This window comes from Anopheles nili (assembly GCF_943737925.1).
Source record: "Anopheles nili chromosome X unlocalized genomic scaffold, idAnoNiliSN_F5_01 X_unloc_16, whole genome shotgun sequence".
In the NCBI taxonomy this organism is placed as follows: Eukaryota; Metazoa; Arthropoda; class Insecta; order Diptera; family Culicidae; genus Anopheles; species Anopheles nili.
Window position 1 is genome coordinate 107501 of NW_026525474.1, and position 8660 is coordinate 116160.

Genomic DNA, 8660 nt, shown 5'->3' on the forward strand with positions numbered 1-8660 from the left:
AACATTTCACTAGAACATCGCGAAACGATCCGACGCCTCCTTCTGGGAGTTTTTGGGGTCGGAAGGTTTTCTGGGACTTAGTCTCTGGAGCAACATTTCTGAAGCTCGGCACGGGCAACCACGCACGTGTCTTATATCTCCGTAAGTAAGGGTCTGACGGTCTTGGACACCTTTAGCAAAAAGTTGCGCCCTATCGAATGGAACATTTCACTAGAACACCACGAAACGATCCGACCACTCCTTCGACCTGTTTTTGGGTTTTGCAGTTTTCCATGGGGTATTTTGTATGGGGAAAACCGACCCATGCCCGTATCTCCGTACCTAAGCGTCTGACGGTCTTGGACCCCTTTAGGTAAAAGTTGCATTTCGTCGAGCTGAACATTTCACTAGAACATCGCGAAACGATCCGACGACTCCTTCTGGGAGTTTTTGGGGTCGGAAGGTTTTCTGGGACTTAGTCTCTGGAGCAACATTTCTGAAGCTCGGCACGGGCAACCACGCACGTGTCTTATATCTCCGTAAGTAAGGGTCTGACGGTCTTGGACACCTTTAGCAAAAAGTTGCGCCCTATCGAATGGAACATTTCACTAGAACACCACGAAACGATCCGACCACTCCTTCGACCTGTTTTTGGGTTTTGCAGTTTTCCATGGGGTATTTTGTATGGGGAAAACCGACCCATGCCCGTATCTCCGTACCTAAGCGTCTGACGGTCTTGGACCCCTTTAGGTAAAAGTTGCATTTCGTCGAGCTGAACATTTCACTAGAACATCGCGAAACGATCCGACGACTCCTTCTGGGAGTTTTTGGGGTCGGAAGGTTTTCTGGGACTTAGTCTCTGGAGCAACATTTCTGAAGCTCGGCACGGGCAACCACGCACGTGTCTTATATCTCCGTAAGTAAGGGTCTGACGGTCTTGGACACCTTTAGCAAAAAGTTGCGCCCTATCGAATGGAACATTTCACTAGAACACCACGAAACGATCCGACCACTCCTTCGACCTGTTTTTGGGTTTTGCAGTTTTCCATGGGGTATTTTGTATGGGGAAAACCGACCCATGCCCGTATCTCCGTACCTAAGCGTCTGACGGTCTTGGACCCCTTTAGGTAAAAGTTGCATTCCATCGAGCTGAACATTTCACTAGAACATCGCGAAACGATCCGACGCCTCCTTCTGGGAGTTTTTGGGGTCGGAAGGTTTTCTGGGACTTAGTCTCTGGAGCAACATTTCTGAAGCTCGGCACGGGCAACCACGCACGTGTCTTATATCTCCGTAAGTAAGGGTCTGACGGTCTTGGACACCTTTAGCAAAAAGTTGCGCCCTATCGAATGGAACATTTCACTAGAACACCACGAAACGATCCGACCACTCCTTCGACCTGTTTTTGGGTTTTGCAGTTTTCCATGGGGTATTTTGTATGGGGAAAACCGACCCATGCCCGTATCTCCGTACCTAAGCGTCTGACGGTCTTGGACCCCTTTAGGTAAAAGTTGCATTCCATCGAGCTGAACATTTCACTAGAACATCGCGAAACGATCCGACGCCTCCTTCTGGGAGTTTTTGGGGTCGGAAGGTTTTCTGGGACTTAGTCTCTGGAGCAACATTTCTGAAGCTCGGCACGGGCAACCACGCACGTGTCTTATATCTCCGTAAGTAAGGGTCTGACGGTCTTGGACACCTTTAGCAAAAAGTTGCGCCCTATCGAATGGAACATTTCACTAGAACACCACGAAACGATCCGACCACTCCTTCGACCTGTTTTTGGGTTTTGCAGTTTTCCATGGGGTATTTTGTATGGGGAAAACCGACCCATGCCCGTATCTCCGTACCTAAGCGTCTGACGGTCTTGGACCCCTTTAGGTAAAAGTTGCATTTCGTCGAGCTGAACATTTCACTAGAACATCGCGAAACGATCCGACGACTCCTTCTGGGAGTTTTTGGGGTCGGAAGGTTTTCTGGGACTTAGTCTCTGGAGCAACATTTCTGAAGCTCGGCACGGGCAACCACGCACGTGTCTTATATCTCCGTAAGTAAGGGTCTGACGGTCTTGGACACCTTTAGCAAAAAGTTGCGCCCTATCGAATGGAACATTTCACTAGAACACCACGAAACGATCCGACCACTCCTTCGACCTGTTTTTGGGTTTTGCAGTTTTCCATGGGGTATTTTGTATGGGGAAAACCGACCCATGCCCGTATCTCCGTACCTAAGCGTCTGACGGTCTTGGACCCCTTTAGGTAAAAGTTGCATTTCGTCGAGCTGAACATTTCACTAGAACATCGCGAAACGATCCGACGACTCCTTCTGGGAGTTTTTGGGGTCGGAAGGTTTTCTGGGACTTAGTCTCTGGAGCAACATTTCTGAAGCTCGGCACGGGCAACCACGCACGTGTCTTATATCTCCGTAAGTAAGGGTCTGACGGTCTTGGACACCTTTAGCAAAAAGTTGCGCCCTATCGAATGGAACATTTCACTAGAACACCACGAAACGATCCGACCACTCCTTCGACCTGTTTTTGGGTTTTGCAGTTTTCCATGGGGTATTTTGTATGGGGAAAACCGACCCATGCCCGTATCTCCGTACCTAAGCGTCTGACGGTCTTGGACCCCTTTAGGTAAAAGTTGCATTTCGTCGAGCTGAACATTTCACTAGAACATCGCGAAACGATCCGACGACTCCTTCTGGGAGTTTTTGGGGTCGGAAGGTTTTCTGGGACTTAGTCTCTGGAGCAACATTTCTGAAGCTCGGCACGGGCAACCACGCACGTGTCTTATATCTCCGTAAGTAAGGGTCTGACGGTCTTGGACACCTTTAGCAAAAAGTTGCGCCCTATCGAATGGAACATTTCACTAGAACACCACGAAACGATCCGACCACTCCTTCGACCTGTTTTTGGGTTTTGCAGTTTTCCATGGGGTATTTTGTATGGGGAAAACCGACCCATGCCCGTATCTCCGTACCTAAGCGTCTGACGGTCTTGGACCCCTTTAGGTAAAAGTTGCATTTCGTCGAGCTGAACATTTCACTAGAACATCGCGAAACGATCCGACGACTCCTTCTGGGAGTTTTTGGGGTCGGAAGGTTTTCTGGGACTTAGTCTCTGGAGCAACATTTCTGAAGCTCGGCACGGGCAACCACGCACGTGTCTTATATCTCCGTAAGTAAGGGTCTGACGGTCTTGGACACCTTTAGCAAAAAGTTGCGCCCTATCGAATGGAACATTTCACTAGAAAACCACGAAACGATCCGACCACTCCTTCGACCTGTTTTTGGGTTTTGCAGTTTTCCATGGGGTATTTTGTATGGGGAAAACCGACCCATGCCCGTATCTCCGTACCTAAGCGTCTGACGGTCTTGGACCCCTTTAGGTAAAAGTTGCATTCCATCGAGCTGAACATTTCACTAGAACATCGCGAAACGATCCGACGCCTCCTTCTGGGAGTTTTTGGGGTCCGAAGGTTTTCTGGGACTTAGTCTCTGGAGCAACATTTCTGAAGCTCGGCACGGGCAACCACGCACGTGTCTTATATCTCCGTAAGTAAGGGTCTGACGGTCTTGGACACCTTTAGCAAAAAGTTGCGCCCTATCGAATGGAACATTTCACTAGAACACCACGAAACGATCCGACCACTCCTTCGACCTGTTTTTGGGTTTTGCAGTTTTCCATGGGGTATTTTGTATGGGGAAAACCGACCCATGCCCGTATCTCCGTACCTAAGCGTCTGACGGTCTTGGACCCCTTTAGGTAAAAGTTGCATTCCGTCGAGGTGAACATTTCACTAGAACATCGCGAAACGATCCGACGACTCCTTCTGGGAGTTTTTGGGGTCCGAAGGTTTTCTGGGACTTAGTCTCTGGAGCAACATTTCTGAAGCTCGGCACGGGCAACCACGCACGTGTCTTATATCTCCGTAAGTAAGGGTCTGACGGTCTTGGACACCTTTAGCAAAAAGTTGCGCCCTATCGAATGGAACATTTCACTAGAACACCACGAAACGATCCGACCACTCCTTCGACCTGTTTTTGGGTTTTGCAGTTTTCCATGGGGTATTTTGTATGGGGAAAACCGACCCATGCCCGTATCTCCGTACCTAAGCGTCTGACGGTCTTGGACCCCTTTAGGTAAAAGTTGCATTCCATCGAGCTGAACATTTCACTAGAACATCGCGAAACGATCCGACGCCTCCTTCTGGGAGTTTTTGGGGTCGGAAGGTTTTCTGGGACTTAGTCTCTGGAGCAACATTTCTGAAGCTCGGCACGGGCAACCACGCACGTGTCTTATATCTCCGTAAGTAAGGGTCTGACGGTCTTGGACACCTTTAGCAAAAAGTTGCGCCCTATCGAATGGAACATTTCACTAGAACACCACGAAACGATCCGACCACTCCTTCGACCTGTTTTTGGGTTTTGCAGTTTTCCATGGGGTATTTTGTATGGGGAAAACCGACCCATGCCCGTATCTCCGTACCTAAGCGTCTGACGGTCTTGGACCCCTTTAGGTAAAAGTTGCATTCCGTCGAGGTGAACATTTCACTAGAACATCGCGAAACGATCCGACGACTCCTTCTGGGAGTTTTTGGGGTCCGAAGGTTTTCTGGGACTTAGTCTCTGGAGCAACATTTCTGAAGCTCGGCACGGGCAACCACGCACGTGTCTTATATCTCCGTAAGTAAGGGTCTGACGGTCTTGGACACCTTTAGCAAAAAGTTGCGCCCTATCGAATGGAACATTTCACTAGAACACCACGAAACGATCCGACCACTCCTTCGACCTGTTTTTGGGTTTTGCAGTTTTCCATGGGGTATTTTGTATGGGGAAAACCGACCCATGCCCGTATCTCCGTACCTAAGCGTCTGACGGTCTTGGACCCCTTTAGGTAAAAGTTGCATTCCATCGAGCTGAACATTTCACTAGAACATCGCGAAACGATCCGACGCCTCCTTCTGGGAGTTTTTGGGGTCGGAAGGTTTTCTGGGACTTAGTCTCTGGAGCAACATTTCTGAAGCTCGGCACGGGCAACCACGCACGTGTCTTATATCTCCGTAAGTAAGGGTCTGACGGTCTTGGACACCTTTAGCAAAAAGTTGCGCCCTATCGAATGGAACATTTCACTAGAACACCACGAAACGATCCGACCACTCCTTCGACCTGTTTTGGGGTTTTGCAGTTTTCCATGGGGTATTTTGTATGGGGAAAACCGACCCATGCCCGTATCTCCGTACCTAAGCGTCTGACGGTCTTGGACCCCTTTAGGTAAAAGTTGCATTCCATTGAGCTGAACATTTCACTAGAACATCGCGAAACGATCCGACGCCTCCTTCTGGGAGTTTTTGGGGTCGGAAGGTTTTCTGGGACTTAGTCTCTGGAGCAACATTTCTGAAGCTCGGCACGGGCAACCACGCACGTGTCTTATATCTCCGTAAGTAAGGGTCTGACGGTCTTGGACACCTTTAGCAAAAAGTTGCGCCCTATCGAATGGAACATTTCACTAGAACACCACGAAACGATCCGACCACTCCTTCGACCTGTTTTTGGGTTTTGCAGTTTTCCATGGGGTATTTTGTATGGGGAAAACCGACCCATGCCCGTATCTCCGTACCTAAGCGTCTGACGGTCTTGGACCCCTTTAGGTAAAAGTTGCATTTCGTCGAGCTGAACATTTCACTAGAACATCGCGAAACGATCCGACGACTCCTTCTGGGAGTTTTTGGGGTCGGAAGGTTTTCTGGGACTTAGTCTCTGGAGCAACATTTCTGAAGCTCGGCACGAGCAACCACGCACGTGTCTTATATCTCCGTAAGTAAGTGTCTGACGGTCTTGGACGCCTTTAGCAAAAAGTTGCGCCCTATTGAATGGAACATTTCACTAGAACACCACGAAACGATCCGACCACTCCTTCGACCTGTTTTTGGGTTTTGCAGTTTTCCATGGGGTATTTTGTATGGGGAAAACCGACCCATGCCCGTATCTCCGTACCTAAGCGTCTGACGGTCTTGGACCCCTTTAGGTAAAAGTTGCATTTCGTCGAGCTGAACATTTCACTAGAACATCGCGAAACGATCCGACGACTCCTTCTGGGAGTTTTTGGGGTCCGAAGGTTTTCTGGGACTTAGTCTCTGGAGCAACATTTCTGAAGCTCGGCACGGGCAACCACGCACGTGTCTTATATCTCCGTAAGTAAGGGTCTGACGGTCTTGGACACCTTTAGCAAAAAGTTGCGCCCTATCGAATGGAACATTTCACTAGAACACCACGAAACGATCCGACCACTCCTTCGACCTGTTTTGGGGTTTTGCAGTTTTCCATGGGGTATTTTGTATGGGGAAAACCGACCCATGCCCGTATCTCCGTACCTAAGCGTCTGACGGTCTTGGACCCCTTTAGGTAAAAGTTGCATTCCGTTGAGCTGAACATTTCACTAGAACATCGCGAAACGATCCGACGCCTCCTTCTGGGAGTTTTTGGGGTCCGAAGGTTTTCTGGGACTTAGTCTCTGGAGCAACATTTCTGAAGCTCGGCACGAGCAACCACGCACGTGTCTTATATCTCCGTAAGTAAGGGTCTGACGGTCTTGGACACCTTTAGCAAAAAGTTGCGCCCTATCGAATGGAACATTTCACTAGAACACCACGAAACGATCCGACCACTCCTTCGACCTGTTTTGGGGTTTTGCAGTTTTCCATGGGGTATTTTGTATGGGGAAAACCGACCCATGCCCGTATCTCCGTACCTAAGCGTCTGACGGTCTTGGACCCCTTTAGGTAAAAGTTGCATTCCGTCGAGCTGAACATTTCACTAGAACATCGCGAAACGATCCGACGCCTCCTTCTGGGAGTTTTTGGGGTCCGAAGGTTTTCTGGGACTTAGTCTCTGGAGCAACATTTCTGAAGCTCGGCACGAGCAACCACGCACGTGTCTTATATCTCCGTAAGTAAGGGTCTGACGGTCTTGGACACCTTTAGCAAAAAGTTGCGCCCTATCGAATGGAACATTTCACTAGAACACCACGAAACGATCCGACCACTCCTTCGACCTGTTTTGGGGTTTTGCAGTTTTCCATGGGGTATTTTGTATGGGGAAAACCGACCCATGCCCGTATCTCCGTACCTAAGCGTCTGACGGACTTGGACCCCTTTAGGTAAAAGTTGCATTCCGTCGAGCTGAACATTTCACTAGAACATCGCGAAACGATCCGACGACTCCTTCTGGGAGTTTTTGGGGTCGGAAGGTTTTCTGGGACTTAGTCTCTGGAGCAACATTTCTGAAGCTCGGCACGGGCAACCACGCACGTGTCTTATATCTCCGTAAGTAAGGGTCTGACGGTCTTGGACACCTTAAGCAAAAAGTTGCGCCCTATCGAATGGAACATTTCACTAGAACACCGCGAAACGATCCGACCACTCCTTCGACCTGTTTTGGGGTTTTGCAGTTTTCCATGGGGTATTTTGTATGGGGAAAACCGACCCATGCCCGTATCTCCGTACCTAAGCGTCTGACGGACTTGGACCCCTTTAGGTAAAAGTTGCATTCCGTCGAGCTGAACATTTCACTAGAACATCGCGAAACGATCCGACGACTCCTTCTGGGAGTTTTTGGGGTCCGAAGGTTTTCTGGGACTTAGTCTCTGGAGCAACATTTCTGAAGCTCGGCACGAGCAACCACGCACGTGTCTTATATCTCCGTAAGTAAGGGTCTGACGGTCTTGGACACCTTTAGCAAAAAGTTGCGTATAACCATCCTCGTCAATACTCTCGAACACTGTAACTCGATCCGACCACTCCTTGGGATACTTTTGTGGGGTGCCAGTTTCGGTTGGGACTTAGTCTCTGGAGACCAAATTCTGAAGCTCGGCGTGGGTACCGACTTTTCGTGCACGTCCGAGGGCCTCGACCGCCCCGAGAACCCGACCTTCAGGATTTTGGCCATTTTTGGGGGTGCACAAAAGTGTTCGTAATCAACCTCGGATTGTACTTTTCATCATCTAGGGGCACCGTAGGGACCGAAAAAAGTGGTTTCGCATGATAGTCCACCTCGACCCATGTCGACCCTTGCGCGACCCCGACCTTCAGGATTTTGCTCTACGGAAGGGGGTGCACACCTGTGCGACCCCGACCTACAGGATTTTGCTCTACGGAAGGGGGTGCACAAAAGTGTTCGTAATCAACCTCGGATTGTACTTTTCATCATCTAGGGGCACCGTAGGGACCGAAAAAAGTGGTTTCGCATGATAGTCCACCTCGACCCATGTCGACCCTTGCGCGACCCCGACCTTCAGGATTTTGCTCTACGGAAGGGGGTGCACAAAAGTGTTCGTAATCAACCTCGGATTGTACTTTTCATCATCTAGGGGCACCGTAGGGACCGAAAAAAGTGGTTTCGCATGATAGTCCACCTCGACCCATGTCGACCCTTGCGCGACCCCGACCTTCAGGATTTTGCTCTACGGAAGGGGGTGCACACCTGTGCGACCCCGACCTACAGGATTTTGCTCTACGGAAGGGGGTGCACAAAAGTGTTCGTAATCAACCTCGGATTGTACTTTTCATCATCTAGGGGCACCGTAGGGACCGAAAAAAGTGGTTTCGCATGATAGTCCACCTCGACCCATGTCGACCCTTGCGCGACCCCGACCTTCAGGATTTTGCTCTACGGAAGGGGGT